Genomic DNA, 17,926 nt, shown 5'->3' on the forward strand with positions numbered 1-17,926 from the left:
AATAAATACGGCTGTAGTGCATTAACGAGATTCATTCAGCACATGTTCATACGTTCTATTCATTATCACATCTATATGCTACTGTTTGAAAGTATTTTGGCTGTGGTGTCCTTGGTTTAAAATTATCTGTAATCCCAGTCATACTTACGATAACTCTTCAGAGCATGTGATGGCGATATAAGAAGTTCAAAAAATGGTTCTGAGCACTATGGGATTTAACTTCTGAGGTCATCAGTCCCCTACAACTTAGAACTACTTAAACCTAACTAACCTAAGGACAGGACATCACACATATCTATCCCCGAGGCAGGTTCAAAATGGTTCAAATGGCTCTGAGCACTATGGGACTTATCTTCTGAGGTCATCAGTCCCCTAGAACTTAGAACTACTTAAACCTAACTAACCTAAGGGCATCACACACATCCATGACCGAGGCAGAATTCGAACCTGCGACCGTAGCGGTCGCGCGGTTCCAGACTGTAGCGCCTAGAACCGCTCGGCCACCCCGGACGGCTCGAGGCAGGATTCGAACCTGCGACCGCAGCGGTCGCGTGCTTCCTGACTGATACAAGAAATCCTAAGAGACATAAGGTGTGCCAAAATACTATATACAAATGGTACCATAAAGTGTAAATGGCGTCTGATTTGCGTCCATATATCAGACAACACAAGCTTAGAGATGTTAGAAAATACCTGCATAAATTATTAGTTAGAAACCATTTCAGAAGCACGTACGTACACAGGAAACTGCATTGAGGACAAAACTATTAACTTAACTGACTACTGAGCAGCAATCATCACCTTGAAAAATCAATTTACACAGCGACACATGAACCCGTCGTTTACGAAATTGTGTAGCAAGTCAGTACGCTACAAAATCATCAAAAAGAACTCACATTTATCTGGGTGAAAGGCCACAGCGGCATCCGCGGCAACGAACAAGCCGACCAACTGGCTAAACGAGGAACAGCTTGCGGAACGCTACGTCACTCAAGGGTACTGCACACAGTCTACAAACAAGACTTAAGAGGACTAGGCGAATAAGGTGGGATGAGGAATGGATCATGAGAACCAAAGACAGAGAGAAACAGTATACAGCGATACACCTTGTGATCCCTTCAGCTCACAGGTATATAACGCGCGCGGTGTCAAGAGATTTCTATACAATCTTTGCACAAACGACATTGAATTACAATCGTTTTAAAAAACACTTACATCAGCTGGGCTTGACCAACAACTCCATTTGTATAAGTGGAGAAGAACAACACATGAACCACACATTATCAGGCTGTCCCGAAAACACAGACAGGATAGATGGTAAACTAGATGAACTGAGTGCTGTGCAGTAGAAGGCCCACCATTGCGTTGCCACTCTTTTGGGAACAACGGACGTTACGGTGTGCAAAGTCACACACACACACACAGTTCTCAAGGAATTAGGTTCAAAAATGGTTCAAATGGCTCTGAGCACTATGGGACTTAACTTCTGAGGTCATTAGTCCTCTAACTAACCTAAGGAAATCACACTTAGCCACGGCCGAGGCAGGATTCTAACCTGCGACCGTAGCGTTCGTGCGGTTCCAGACTGAAGCGCCTGGAACCGCTGGGCCACACCGTCCGGCCAAGGAATTAGGTGTGTCTATGTAATCAGCCACGTCAAAATCTAGATCATGCGAATATGGCAGGAAGGAGGTAGAGGAGGAGGAGGAGGAGGAGGAGGAGGAGGTGGAGACCGGCAACAAGATACCACACGGGAGAGCTGCCACTCCGACTGGGCGAACGGAGAACTCCATTGCCTGGAGGACGAACTTTAATCACTCAGTACATGAAAAGACAAATCGGACACATAAAGTGAACTGTATTTGTACAAATTTATTTAGTGAAAAATAATACATCTTTTGCTGTAATCAGTTTTAATTTAAATTTCGTACATAGATAAGCGCAGTGTAAGCATCTCAGTTTCATAAATAATACTTCTTTTACTATAAATTGATTTAAACTTGTACATAGATAATAGTCATAATCGACAGTTGTTAGTGATGCGTAGAAACTATCGTTGGTTGTATGGTAATGAAACAAAAACCAATAAATATACACATAGAAAACAGCGTCTCAGAGCAGCCGCCGTCAAGTAAGCCGGCACGGTAGCTCACCGTGTTCGGTCAGAGGATTAGCTGCCCTCTGTAACAAAAAAACTGAGTAAATGGATCAATGATGAACTTGAATGGATGTTATGGGACGTCCGCCACGAACAAATTCAACGAACAATAAGGAACGAAATGAGATAAAAAAAGTAGTCCTACATGCCTCTTTACATTTCTAACTCTTATGGTGCTAAGAAGCTCCGGCATGTCCTAGAGGGGACACTGCGACCGGTAGGAATAATGTACAGGGTGGCTCTGGGGAAGCGGAAAATTTTGAATGTTAGTGTTGGCAACATTGCAATATCGATAGGCGTTAGGAACCGATGCGCAAATGTGGCGTTCGCGTCGCCATCTAGTAATCATACAATACTGAAGTGTCCCAGCTGCTCATACGATTACAACGTGGATGCTTAATTTTGAAGAAAAGAAGCCTTCAAGTGCCCGGATAACGTTGCAACTGTTCGAGTTTCCATCGAGCTCTCGGCGCTCCGTTTCACAGCATACATTTGCCCTAGAGATAGGGCACACCGTGAATGCTACACTTTGAAAAGTTATAGACACTGCATCAATTAAATCCGTGAGACCCTACGTCGCGAACGGGTGTTGGCTAATATCAACGAAGGTAAGAATTTCGTTAGCAAATTACAGATGTCAGAAGAATACCCATTTCACCTTAACAGAAACGTTGACAAACAGAATTTCAGCTACTAGGCACAATAAGATCCTGGTGGGTTTCACGAGCGACCATTACATAGCACCAAAGACACAGTATACAGTGTTGTATCGTTACACACTGAAGCGCAAAAGAAACTGGTACAGGCATACGTATTCAAATACACAGAGATGTAAACAGGCAGAATATGGCGCTGCGGTCGACAACACCTACATAAGACAACAAGTGTCTGGACCAGTTGTTATATCTGTTACTGCTGCTACAAGGCAGATTGTCAAGATGTAAGTGAGTTTGAACGTGGTGTTACAGTCGGCGCACGAGCGATGAGACACGTCTCCCAGGTAGCGATGAAGTGGGGATTTTCAAGCACGACCATTTCACGAGTGTACCATGAATATCAGAGATCCGGTAAAACACAAAATCTCCGACATCGGTGAGGCCGGAAAAAGGCGGTATAAGAACGGAACCAACGAAGACTGAAGGGAATCGTTTAACGTGACAGAAGTGCAAATTGCTGCAGATTTCAGTGCTGGGCCATCAACAACTGTTAGCGTGCGAACCATTCAACGAAATATCATCGATATGGACTTTCGGAGCAGAAGGCCTACTCGTGTACCCTTGATGACGGCACGACACAAAGCTTTACGCCTCGCCTGAGCCCGTCAACTTCTAAACTGAACTACTGATGACTCGAAACATGTTGCTTCGTCGGACGAGTCTCCTTTCAAATTGTATCGAGCGGGTCGACATGTACGGATATGGAGACAACCTCATGAATCCATGAATCCTGTATGTCAGCATGGGTCTCTTCAAGCTGCTGGATGCTCTGCGATAGTGTGAGACGTGTGCAATTGGAGTGATATGGGACCCCTGATACGTTTAGATACGACTCTGACAGGTGACACGTACGTAAGCATCCTGTCTATCACCTGCATCCATTTATATCCATTGTGCATTCCGACGGACTTGGGCAATTTCTGCAGGGCAATGCCACACCACACACGTCCAGAATTGCTACAGAGTGGCTCCAGGAACGCTCTTCTGCTGGCTATCAAACGCCCCAGACACGAACATTATTGAGTATATCTGGTGTGCCTTGCAAATGTCCTGTTCAGAAGAGATCTCCAGCCCCTAGTACTCTTAGGGATTTATGGACAGCCCTGCAGGATTTATGGTGTTAGTTCCCTCCAGCACCACTTCAGACATTAGTCGAGTCCATACAGCGTCGTGTTGCGGCACTCCTGCGTGCTCACGAGGGCCCTACTCTTCAGTGTAGAGCCGGCCGCTGTGGCCGAGCGGCTCTAGGCGCTTCAGTCTGGAACCGCGCTGCTGCTACGGTCGCAGGTTCGAATCCTGCCTCGGGCATGGATGTGTGTGATGTCCTTAGGTTAGTTAGATTTAAGTAGTTCTAAGTCTAGGGGACTGATGTACTTAGAACCATTTGAACCATTTTCAGTGTAGATACGAGTGTTATCTGTTCCGTGGGACGCCACTCATATTTATAATTCTATGGTCACGGTGGCTGTCTGAATCAAAAGTTTCAGTGCAAACGTACGACCAACGTTCCAACTCCTACGGGAATCAGAAATCTGAGAGCAGGGGATTAATGGGACGTGGTCGTCGCTGTGCTGCGAGTGGGTAGTTGGGTGTTTGGGACTCACGGAATGAGTGTCCGGATGGCCAGGATGGTTAAGGCAACCATTTTAGAGAAACAGAGCATCCGGGTTCGGGTCCTGGTGAGGCAAAAATATTCAGCTCTCCCCATTGCATTGTCGCAATGTGCTCCTGGAAGTCATTATTTCCTTCCCGTCTATTTCCTATCTCGTTTCCTTTCCATTCCTTTCACCCCGGCCTTACTTTCGTTCAATGTGAGTATGGAATAGCAACATTCCCTCGAAATGTCATATGCTTGAGACATTCTTAACACCGAGACGGCACGATCTTAACTCAAAAAACTTATGCTTTCAACTGGACAGAGCCATGTCACATACTGGGCGACAATCGACAGAAGCCGGTCGCCGATTTATTGTTTGGAAGGCGCGTCATTTCACGTAACGGCGACATTCCGTGGCCAACGAGATCCTCTGATCTTAGTGCATGGGTTTTCTTGTTGTGGGGACATCTTTTAAGAATCGTGTGCCGCACCCGTCCTGCAACTGCCTATGAACTGAAAGAAAAGATTGAAGACGAAATCACTGCCATTGCCCGAGACAAGCTACACTGAGTATTTCGGAGTTTCCATAACAGGCTATTAAAAGGTGAACGCCAAAACTGTATACATCTTTCCGATGCCAACTTTCAGAAGTAAAGAGACAGTTTGTGACAATTTGTGATGCAAACATAACTCGTATACTGTGTACATACACTTTCGTCAATGGAAGAATTCTTCCTGTGTTTTCTTGTGCAAAGAACGTTACTTCAAAATTCCCCTTCACCTATGCCACCTTGTATAAAGGTTTTACTTGTTACAAAATAACACTTATAAAATGGTTTCTCAGCTACGGACGGTTTACTTCCATTTAACACCATTTATTGGAATGTCGCGTTTCGACAGCATGCTGCCATCATCAGATACGTTTTACTGGCAGTTTCCTTTGGAGTGTGATGATATTTGTTTTCTGGGGTGTCTGTGAAGTTACACACCAAAATTTGCCCCCGTCCTACAATATTTATTATTTTAGTGTGACTCACAAAAATGCGTTAAATTTGCGAACGGCAGTTGATTTCTGTGAGGCTATGTCTCTCTTACCAGAACCGTCTCCCCCTCCCCATGAACCACGGACCTTGTCGAGATAGGGTGGCTTGCGTGTGTCAACGATACAAATAGCCATACTGTAGGTGCAACCAAACCGGAGGGAAGTCTGTGGAGAAGCTAGGCAAACCCACGTCTCTCGAAAACGAACAGCAGACTTTTCAGTGCTTCGATGATTTACTGATGTGGTCTTGTAACATTAGCCAGTTTGACCTTGCTGTTCTGGTACTGCGACCGGCTGAAGACAAGGCGAAACTATAGGTCGTTATTTTTACCGAGGACACACAGCTCAACAGTACAGGTTAATGAAGATGTCATCCTCTTGGGCACACTGGACTCGCATTCGGGAGGACGACGGTTCAATCCCGTCTCCAGCCATCCTGATTTAGGTTTTCCGTGATTTCCCTAAATCGTTTCAGGCAAATGCCGGGATGGTTCCTTTGAAAGGGCACGGCCGATTTCCTTCCCTAACCCGAGCCTGCGCTCCGTCTCTAATGACCGCGTTGTCGACGGGACGTTAAACACTAACTACCACCACCACCATCCTCTTGGGTAAAATTGAGTTTGCTGTTCGGATCTTCTGGCAGTGATTAATCAGAAGGTTGTGATTAGGAAAAAACAGGAGCGCAGTCTATAGGTCAGAGCGCAGAATGTTAGATCCCATAACTAGATAGGTAGGCTAGAGAATTTAAAGAGGATAATGGATAGATTACAGCTATATATAGTGGAAATAAGTCAAGTGCGGTGGCAAGGCGAACAGGACTTCTGATTAAATAACCAGAGCGTCAATTATATGCAATGAATAAGAAAATAGCAACATGGGTAAGCTATTATAAACGGTATAGTGACCGCCATGAGCATCCGCAGAGATTTTGCAGAGGGAGGAGGGGTGCAAGACTCTAAAACCGTCGTTTTTAAGTTAAATCAATTGGTGGTCAGTTTTGAGACACGTCCTGCCTTAATAAATAAATTTTATAAGTGATACAAAAAAGTTATTATATCCCAGAGAACTGATAGTTACCGAATGAATCTATGAATCAGATTCCATCTATACTTCAGATTCCAGGGGAGGGGGGGGGGGGGGGGAATGCCCGTCCTTTCCCCTCTTGCAGACGCCTACGGTGAATGCATTATCACAGCCATGACAGACACGAAGCCAATACTTCCCACAGTAGTACAAGTTTGTAGGTGTCTTAAAACTGCAGAGAGAGAAATACTTTACGACAAGATAAACGAAATTATTCAGATGGTTAACGAAGACGAAAATTTAATTGTTGTGGGCGACAAAAATTCGCTAGCATGAAAAAGAAGACAAGGAAAAGTAGTAGGAGAAAATGAACTGAAGGAAAAGAGCGAAAGAAGAACCCGCCTGGTAGAATTTTGCGCTGAGCATAGTTTTATAACTGCAGACACTTCGTATAAGAACAGCGAAAGAAGGTTGTGTACGCGGCAGATTGGGTTGGGTTGTTTTGGGGAAGGAGACCAGACAGCGAGGTCATCGGTCTCATCGGGTTAGGGAAGGACGGGGAAGGAATTCGGCCGTGCCCTTTGAAAGCAACCATCCCGGCATTTGCCTGGAGCGATTGAGGGAAATCACGGAAAACCTAAATCAGGATGGCCGGACGCGGGATTGAACCGTCGTCCTCCCGGATGCGAGTCCAGTGTCTAACCACTGCGCCACCTCGCTCGGTACGCGGCAGAGATCTAAAGACAACAGTAGGTTTCAAGTAGATTATATAATGGGAAGACAGAGATTTCGACACCAGATTCTGAACTGCAAAATATTCCCAGCGGCAGATGTGGACTCTGACCGTAATTAATGTGTTATGATATGCAGAGTAAAACTAAAGATTGCAGGAAGGAGATGCGACCTGGATAAATTGCCAGCGGTTGTTGAGAGTTACAAAGGGAAACTGCCTGAAATAGTGGAACGGCACACAATAGAAAACGAATGGGTAGCTTCGAGAAGATGAAATAGTGAAGGCAGCAGAGGAAAAAAAGACAAAGCCAGGGGAAAATAAGAAAATGCAGTAAATGAAGCGGGCAGAAGGTAATAAAGAGGTCTAAAAACTGTGACTGAAGTGACGTGGACCATAAATAGTTCACAAAAGAAGAGAAAAGAAACTTGAAATTTATTTAGCGTATGGCTAATACAGACATATCATGAAATTACATATACATATGTACATATTGACACACAAGAAACTTAAGTTTGTCTTTACAACTGAATATCCAGTCCTTCAATCCAGCGCACTGCATCTGGAGTTGCTAGCAGGAAGTCCTCTTTGGCGCCGTGATAGGCTCGAATCCTGCATTCACTGACAATGTGGTGAACAGTCTGGTATGGAGCCCCGCAGTCACAAGCTGGATCAGGCAGCTTCTTCCACTTAAAGAGAGCATCCCTGCATCGCCCATGGCTGGTACGGATTCTGTTGAGAGTAGACCACGTCTTGCGTGGTAAGTCAAATCCACTTGGAAGTTTAGCACCTGAGAAGATGTTATGCAGGTGCACATCTGTCACTGCTTCCCACCGACCTTTCCATTCTTCAAGAGGTTTGAAATTCTTAGCAACCATGTCAGCAGCATCGCACAGAGTTGGATGACGTGATTTCAGTCTCTTGCGATTTAAAAGTGGCAGGTCGCTATGCACGGGTAGGTTAGAATTCCTGGAGATCTTGTGGAATTCTCTCATAAGGGCAGTACATCTGCGTAGATCAGGAGGCATTATACCGGTTAACAGTGGAAGCCAATAAACTGGAGTAGATCTGATTGTGCCAGATATTATGCGCATTGTCGTATTCAGCTGGGTATCAACAAGCCTTGTATGATGACTATTCATCCAAACAGGGAGGTAGCGTTGCTCACGTCCGTAGGTTTAACCTTAAAATACCCTACACGTGCCTCCTGGGTGGTGCTAATTGAGCAACAGTGATTACAGGCAGCCAGACTATCCATAGGATCTCCTGGCAATGACATATCAACTAAATAGCAGAAACTTGAAATGTGGTACCATAGCAGAATATTGAAGATTATACGGGTAAATCGAGTATTTTATAAGAAGGAATCGAACTGGGATGTAAATAAATTTGTGGCACAAAATGACTAAAGGAAGGAATCGGTTGACAAGACACTCGCTGAGGTGTCAAGGTATCGTCAATTCGGTAGAGCAGAAAATGTGCGTGATAGAAATGGTAGGAGACCAAGGCTCGAACACAGTAAGCAGGCTGAAACTGTTGTAATTTGTAGCAGTTGTGCAGAGATTGTCAAGACATTAACGTAGATTTAAGACACACATATTAAAAACAAAAGGCACAGCATACACTGAGATGACGGAAGTCACGGGATAGTATTATGCACTTTTATACATGACAGCAGTTCGCGTACCCAAGCTATGAAAGGCCAGTGTATGCGGAGCTATTTGTACTCAGACAATTTAAGTGACTATGGCCGCGCGACGGGAATTAATAGACTCAGAAAGCGGAATGATAGGAGCAAGACGCGTGGGTCTATCCATTTCGCAAATCGTTACGCAATTCAGTATTCTTAGACACGCAGTGTCAAGAGCGTGACAAGAATACCAAATTTCAGGTATTACCTTTCACCACTGACATTGCAGTGGCTGGAGGCGTTCACTTAACAACCGAGAGCAGCGGCGTTTGCGTAAGAGTTGTCAGTGCTACAGACAAGCAACACTGCGTGAAATAACCGCAGAAACCAATGTGGGACGGACGATGAACGTATCCGTTAGTACTGTGCGGCGAAATCTGGCGTTAATGGACTATGGCAACAGACGACCGACCTGAGTGGATGTGCTCATTTTCTGTTGCAGCACGATATCGCCCGTAGCGCCTCTCTTGTGCTCGTGGTCTTACGGTTGGACTCTAGACGATTGGAACATCTTTGCCTGACCAGATGAGTCCCGATTTCAGTTGGTAAGAGCTGATGGTAGGGTTCGAGTGTGGCGCAGACCCCATGAAGTCCTGGATACAATTAGGCAACAAGGAATTGTGCGAGCTGGTGATGACTTCATAATGGTGTGGGATGTATTTACATGGAATGGACTGCGCCTTCTGGTCCAACTAAATCGATCATTCACCGGAAATGTTTGTGTTGGGCTACATGGAGACCATTTGCAGCCATTCATGTACTCCATGTTCCCAAACAACGATGGAATTTTTATGGGTGGCAATGCACCATGTCACTGGGCAACAATTGTTCGCGATTCTGGGCAATTCGAGCGAATGATTTGGCCACGCAGATCGCCCGACATGAATCCCATCGAACACTTGTGAGACATATTCGAGAGATCAGTTAGTACACAAAATCGTACACCGGCAACATTTTCGTAATTATGGACAGCTATAGAGGCAGCATGGCTCAATCTTTCTGCAGGAGACTTCGAACGACTTGTTGACCCAATGCCACGTCGAGTTGCTGCACTACGCCGGGCAAAAGAGGCCCGACACAATATTAGGAGGTATTCCACGACTTCTGTTACCTCAGTGTAATTTACGTTCCGTGTTTGTCAGTTTCATTTAATAATTCACTTTGAGGTATTTTGAGGTGAATGTCATTGTTCTGTAAATGTAACAAGTATGGCCATCTGTTAGTGGCTTAGGGAGCTTTTTGTGTAAACGTTTTCATTTTTTCTGAGTAAATTTTTACTAGCAAATTTTATTATTTGTCTCAACACTCTCTGAATTGTTAAACAGCGCAGAAACAGCAGAATGTGTAGAGAGAAAAACGAAAAGTATGTAATGAATTTTATCTCGTCTGTAAGAGAACTGCACTGGTTTAGCAAAGATTTTATTTCTTCTGGTGTAGCAAAGATTTTATTTATTGAAACAGTGTCGAGTAGTAGTCTGTGACCGGCTGGGAATAAGTACTTGAAATGCGGTAGTACGAAAATGTGGCAACTGGAAGGACAGCGGGGCTTGTCTTAATTGCATTAGTGATTTATTAAGGAGGGAAGAATAAATGTATTGCACTCTATCACGAGATACGAGATACAAATGTGCTACGGAGATGCCAATAAAATACGAGACGTCCACGTCAACAGTCCAGCTAAGTTCGCAGATTTTCTTTATAGCGCAAGTTCTCAGTGAATGTCTGTATGTTTTTTTCGATGTAAATTCATTAAAAGAAAGTGTATGAACTCGCCTTCTTGTATTCTACCACATCACCATAAAGCAGTAGTAGTTTAGCAGTTAAAGTCTTGTAAAGTCGCTTCACGAAAGTAGACTATTTTAGTCACTGCAGTCGCATAGCAAATTTCATTAGCTGCACAGTATCTTTGGCTATAGTAGCAGTATTGTCTATGCATGATTAGTAATATAGACTAAATGCCTTGTGCATCGATGTGTTATTATTATTTTTACTATAATTATTTGCCACGTAATTATATTGTCACTTTGACATGTTTTGTGGTAGGAAAGTAAATCAGAGACATTACTTTCACAAACCTTATGTTTGTCATCTAAATAACATCAGTTTATGTCTTGTTTAAAATTACGATTTCAAAATTCTGCAAACATACAAGAGTGAATGCTTGCAGCATTATCGTTATAACATGGCGTTGGGTTGTCCGATGCGCTCGCATCTCTTCATTACGCAGGATAGTTAAATAGTAAATCGGTCTGGCCGCGTCATAGGTTAAAGAGAGTTGCATACGACAGACAAACTCGGAGAGTTGCAACAAACCAATGAAGGAAGACCACAACCACTACTACAATAGCGTGTTTAAATCATCTCAGTGATGTCTTCACCTGCATTTTTGCTGTATATGTCCTCATCTGGGTCCGCAGCTCGTGGTCGTGCGGTAGCGTTCCCGTTTCTCGCACCCGGGTTCCCGGGTTCGATTCCCGGCGTGGTCAGAGATTTTCTCTGCCTCGTGATGACTGGGTGTTGTGTGATGTCCTTAGGTTAGTTAGGTTTAAGCAGTTCTAAGTTCTAGGGGACTGATGACCATAGATGTTAAGTCCCATAGTGCTCAGAGCCATTTTTTCCTCATCTGGCACACAGAGTACAAGAACAAACAAACCACCATCATTACACAATTTTACTTAGGGGTGCTTACATTCAATGATTCTTAACTGCTGAAATAAGTCGTATATCAGTTGCTACAATAACACATACACTACAAATTCTAAATTTTTCATATGTATAGAAAAAAAATGACGCAGTTGCGCGGTGTGTTGACAACTGTACTACACATACAAGCAATTGTAGAGCACTTGGTCAGAAGTGATGTCATGATCACATGATAGGAAGTGACATATTCGGTAAAATTACGAAAATTGACGGAAAATATGTATAAATTGAGGGAAAATACGTCAAAATTTGGGGAACTGATGGAAAATGAGGGAGTACATACAAATCTGCTTGGTGCAGGAAAATTCTTGTACATGGGAACGAGTGCGTGACAACAAGAGGAATATGAGAAACGGTTGACCACGGAACCAGTGAGACAGTAATTTTTCGTGGAGAGAGATAAGACAGCTGGAATAGATTGTTTCACATAGTAGACTAGTGAGTTTATATCCGTCGGACTACATGCCCAGGTGTACCCCAAACTTATCGGCAACCACCTTACATATTTTATCAAGTGTCATTAGCTAAAGAGTATTGCATTACCAGCTTGGGGCCTGCGATATGGATCGCATGTTTGACTCTCTCAAACACTGATTACATGTTTTAAACTCTAACAAACAATATTTACAATGTATTTCTTTTCACTCTCTGCCAATCACAATCATGTGGTGTCAGCTAAAGAATGCCTTACAGAACAGTTGCTGCATGGTTTTTAACAACATTCTGCTGTATGTCTATTGAGGTAATACGGGTACATACAGTTTGACTACTGTCTTGGATGCTTTCCTAAAAAAGAGAACCACCCACGTCTAAAATGACATGAATCTGCGTTAAAGGCTAATACACAGAAGAGCCAAAGAAACTGGTACACCTCTCTAATGTCGTGTAGAGCCCCCGCGAGCACGCAGAAGTGCCACAACACGACGCGGTATGGACTCGACTAATGCCTGGAGTAGTGCTGGAGGGAACTGACAGCATAAATCCTGCAGGGTTGCCCATAAATCCGTGCGAGTACGAGGGGCTGGAGACCTCTTCTGAAAAGTACGTTGCACGGCACACCAGATATGCTCAATAATGTTCATGTCTGGGGAGTTTGGTGACCAGCGAAAATGCTTAAACTCAGAAAATTGTTCCTGGAGCTACTCTGTAGCAATTCTGGACGTGTGGGATGTCGCATTGTCCTGCAGGAATTGCCCAAGTCCGTCGGAATGCACAATAGTCATGAGTGGGTGCAGGTGATCAGACAGGGTGCTCATTCACGTGTCACCTGTCAGAGTCGTATCTAGACGTGTCAGGGATCTCATACCACTCCAACTGCAAACGCCGCACACCATTACAGAGGCTCCATTAGCTTGAAGAGTCCCCTGATGACGTGCAGGGTCCATGGATTCATGAGGCTGTCTCCATACCCGTACACGTCCATCCACTCGATATAATTTGAAACGATACTCGTCCGACCGGGCAACATATTTCCAGTCATCAACAGTGTGCTGTTCACTCTTTCTGTAGGACTAATACACTGAAGAGCCAAAGAAACCGGTACACCTGCCCAATATCGTGTAGGGCCCCAACACGACGTCGCATGGACTCGACTAATTTCTGAAGCAGTGCTGAAAAGAATTGACACCACGAGTCTTGCAGGACTGTCCATAAACCAGTAAGAGTACGAGAAGGTGGAGTTCTCTTCTGAACAGCACATTAAAAGGCATCTCAGATAAGCTTAATAATGTTCATGTCTGGGGAGTATGGGGAGATTTCTTCTGAACAGCACATTGCAAGGCATCCCAGATAAGCTTACTAATGTTCATGTTGGGGGAGTTTGGTGGCCAGCAGAAGTGTTTAAACTCAGAATAGTGTTCCTGGAGCTTCTCTGTAGCAATTCTGCACGTGTGGGATGTCGCATTGTCCTGCTGGAATTGCCTAAGTCCGTCGAAAGGCACAATGGACATGCATGTATGCAGGTGATCAGACAGGATGCTTACGTACGTGTTACCTGTCAGAGTCGTATCTAGAAATATCACGGGTCCCATGTCACCGCAACTGCACACACCCCACACCATTACAGAGCCCCTACCAGCTTGAACAGTCTCCTGCTATCATGCAGGGTCCATGGACTCACGAGGTTGTCCCCATACCAGTACACGTCTATCCGCTCGATATAATTTGAAACTATACTCGTCCGACCAGGCAACATATTTCCAGTCATCAACAGTCGAATGTCGGTGCTGAATGGCTCAGGCGAGGCGTACAGCTTTATTTGGTGCAGTCATCAAGGGTACACGAGTGGGCCTTCCTCACCGAAAGCCAATATTGATGATGTTCCGTTGAATGGTTCTCACGCAAACACTTTTTGATGGCCCCGCACTGAAAGCTGCAGCATTTTGTGGAAGGGTTGCACTTCTGTCACGTTGAACGATTAGCTTCAGTCGCTGTTGGTCCCGTTCTTGCAGGATCTTTTTCCGGCCACAGCGATGTCAGGGATTCGATGTTTTACCGGATTCCTGGTATTCACGGTACACTCGTGAAATGGTCGTACGGGAAAATCCCCACTTCATCGCTACCTCGGAGATGCTCTGTGCCATCGCTCGTGGGCCGACTGTAACAGCACGTTCTAAATCACTTGAATCTTGATAACTTGCGATTGTAGCAGCTGTAACCGATCTAACAACTGCGCTAGACATGTGGTGTCATATATAGCGATGCCAAACGCAGCGCCATATTCTGCCTGTTTACATATATCTGTATTTGAATACGCATGCCTACACCAGTTTTTTTGACGCTTCAGTGTAGAAAGTAGATGGAGTAATCGGTTGAGAGGGGTTGTAACGACGTATAATTTAATGGCAGGCTGATGATGCATTCTAGAAAGAAGGAGATGTTGTGGCAGGTCATTTATCATACATTTAACTTTTTTTTCTCTCTCAGTTGTGTGGTATAACCTGCATTTGGCACGTATACAATTGCATGTTCCATGCGTGACTTAGAGCGCTATCTACCTGCAATAATTAACTGCAAACCTCTCCGTACCACAGTCAGCAGACTTCCAACGCATGTGTCATGAATCATGTCCACCAGACATATGGAAATCCTACTTTGGCACTCTGCTCTGGTCGAATGAAGATTTATGTTAAATACTCCATTTCCCCGACACGTCTTCTAGTTTCATAACTGCGGTGATTCTAAGTTACTGACAGGGGTTTGTGAGATAGTGCAATCCCTATGTGTACATATGCTTGACAGATGTTGTTTGTGGATGAGGTGTTCTATTCGTGGAGTTAGTGCAGCAGGGCATGTAATTTAACCTGTCAAGCACTGATGCTATGCTTTTGCCTATTTCCTCATAAGATGTCATTGTTTCATGCTTTTTCAATTGCTGACAATCATTTTATAGGACTGGTGTGAACATAGCATAATTTCCGAACTGTAACTGGACGTGAACAGTGGACGCCATTCTCCTCCAGAAAGCTATATAATGCGTGGATCACAAAGAATCTATGTTTTGTTTTTGCTTTGCTGTAGAAGGAGTAGTTTTATCACCTGAAAGTTTCTTACCATAGTGAGTGGGACAGAAAACTTGCAGGGAGGATGTATGTCATGGAAATATACAGTATTTCCTGCACTGGAGTATTAACAGCCTTTCATTTCATGTGACTAATATATCAGAGACCACACTGCTTTAACATTACAGCATGTGTAACTGCAGAACTGAGTAGCCTTAGGAATGTGTGTTTACGTACTACAATCATTTCTCTCTTCCCAGAACCTTCTTGGTATGGAATCCTAACACTGCAACAATCTACAGAATTGTTAGCACAAGTGACTTCCATAAAATGCTTCAAACTCCTTTTGTCCGGAGATCCATCATGCGTACATCACATGCATTGTCTGTTATATTACCACAACACTCTCAAATGTATCAGGCTCATATCCTCTATACACCAATAAGGAGAGCTAACCTCCTCAGCCAGCATGCACCTAGAGACATTGTGTATGACACAGCACTCATGGTCAAATCTGGAGACTGAAGGTGGGCCAGTCGGTGTGGCCGAGCGGTTCTAGGCGCTTCAGTCTGGAACTGCGCGACCGCTACGGTCGCAGGTTCGAATCCTGCCTCGAGCATGGATGTTTGTGATGTCCTTAGCTTAGTTAGGTTTAAATAGTTCTAAGTTCTAGGGGACTGATGACCTCCAATGTTAAGTCCCATAGTGCTCAGAGCCACTTGAACCATTTGACTGAAGGGGCAGCTCATTTCGAAACAGAGGGCAAAGTGCTAGATATTTGAATATTCGACTTTATCTTACGAATGCAAGAATAATTTGTGACTCCCTTCCACATCAGGGGGAGATGGCAAATCGTAATAAAATCTTCCCGAATTTATACAGCGTTTGGGATAAGAAAAATCGTTTTTGTGCCTTCTCTCTGCTGATGGCTATTCCCTACACCAAGAAACAGTATTTTTGTCATGTGATCTAGGCGGTAGTGGGACAACTTTTGTACCATCCAACGTTGCATTATTGCAAAATTTATTTGTGATCGCGGATCCAAGATGGCGGCGATAGAAGTGGCAATGTCGCAATGACATCATAGTGGGAAGTTAAAATTTTGGTGGGAAAATAGGTCAATTGGTCTACCTCCACTAACCTAAGAAAATGGCGGGAAAATAGATCACTTGGGCAACCTCCACTAACCTAAGTCGTCTGACCGCCACCTATTCCTTAGAACTGGTGGGAAAAGGACTCATCCTGTGCTGGGCTGCTGGATAGGATGGACATATGTCTTTATTTTGCAGGCAGTCTTTCTTTAAGCAATTTGAGGCAGTAGCTCCATAAAGTGTGTTCACTATGAAGTCGAGAGCCCTATTGACATAGTACACAGTACTGCCACCAGAGGACACTCACATCCCATAGCGGTCTGGGATGCAAAATGGCGGGAAAAGGACTCAGCCTGTTCTGGGCTGCTGGATAGAGGAATGAGTGTACTTCATTTATTTTGGATCAGTTTATTTAGGGACAGATTTCACATAGTTCATTTATTACACTGATACAAACACTTACTCTGATGTGCTTTGGGTCGCAATACACAGCCTACTGACCTGCAAACTACTCATAAATTATATCAATAATGCATGAACAATGTTCTGCAAACATGCTAACTAATTGTAAACTGTCGATATAATACATTGAACAGCCTCCAGACCTGCGAACTACTCGTAAATCACCGAAATAATGCAGTACACTGATGTGGAGACACGCAAACAACCAGTAAATTTTCATAAAATTATGCATGTAAAAGGCCTTGCAAACATGCTCACAACGCTTAAACAGCCGAAAATAATGCACTGCACAAACACTCATTGCACATAAAAACGCTTTTGAACTGTCATCAACCGCGACATATCAATTAAGTGTTCAAATGTGCACACACGCTGACATTGCACAGGCACTTTCCAGGGCCAGCCGAACGCAAGCCAGCGCTGGGGCGAGAGCCATCGCTCTCACAGCAGATAAAAGCCGCATCTATTTTTGGGTATACAGTTAGAATTCTTCGAGTGTTATACTAATGTCACATGTCTATGTATCTGAATGCACACATCGTCACCTAACCACCTGGCTGGCACAATCACGTATAGCTGCGAGTCCAGTGCCGACAGACAAGTTTGCATAGCAGCTCACCCTTGCAGTTAAAAGGTTCTCAGTGTTATACTGACGCCACATGACTACATAAAGTAGAGCCAAGTCGACCTCTCAGAAATTATAAAGTGTCGCAGAAATAGTTAACGGTCGCTTTTGTAGGAATTTTCATGATGCCTCTGCTTATCTGCATGGAAATTCTTGTGTCCCTGAGCCGTGGTAAAAATTGCTGTTTTGAAGAGCGTGCTGCAGCGCGTAGTATGAAGCACTCGTCCTCGGTTTCTAGCTGTGGCGCCGCTATAGCAATCGCAGCTTTGGTGTCTCCCTCTGGTGGGAAAGGGGAAAGGTAGCCTGTTCACGTGCATTTAAGGCGCGCTATGAGCTCGCTAGGCGGCGAGTCTGGAGAGTTGGTCAGCCGGGTAAATGTGGGGCAGTCAGTGTCTGTCCGTCATCCCGAGTGCTAGTATGTGTTAGGTTAGGCCGCCAGTCTGCTCGAGTTTGTTCAGGCAATGGCCATTGGCGGTTTGACTGATCGGTAAGTCGATCTCTTCCCAGGGCAGGGATGTCGGGTAGCCTGAGGGCATGTTTCCTCTGCAGGGGTGGATCCGACCGAGTGTATCGCTTAGTCAATGTCGGT

Source organism: Schistocerca nitens, chromosome 4, assembly GCF_023898315.1.
Source record: "Schistocerca nitens isolate TAMUIC-IGC-003100 chromosome 4, iqSchNite1.1, whole genome shotgun sequence".
In the NCBI taxonomy this organism is placed as follows: domain Eukaryota; kingdom Metazoa; phylum Arthropoda; class Insecta; order Orthoptera; family Acrididae; genus Schistocerca; species Schistocerca nitens.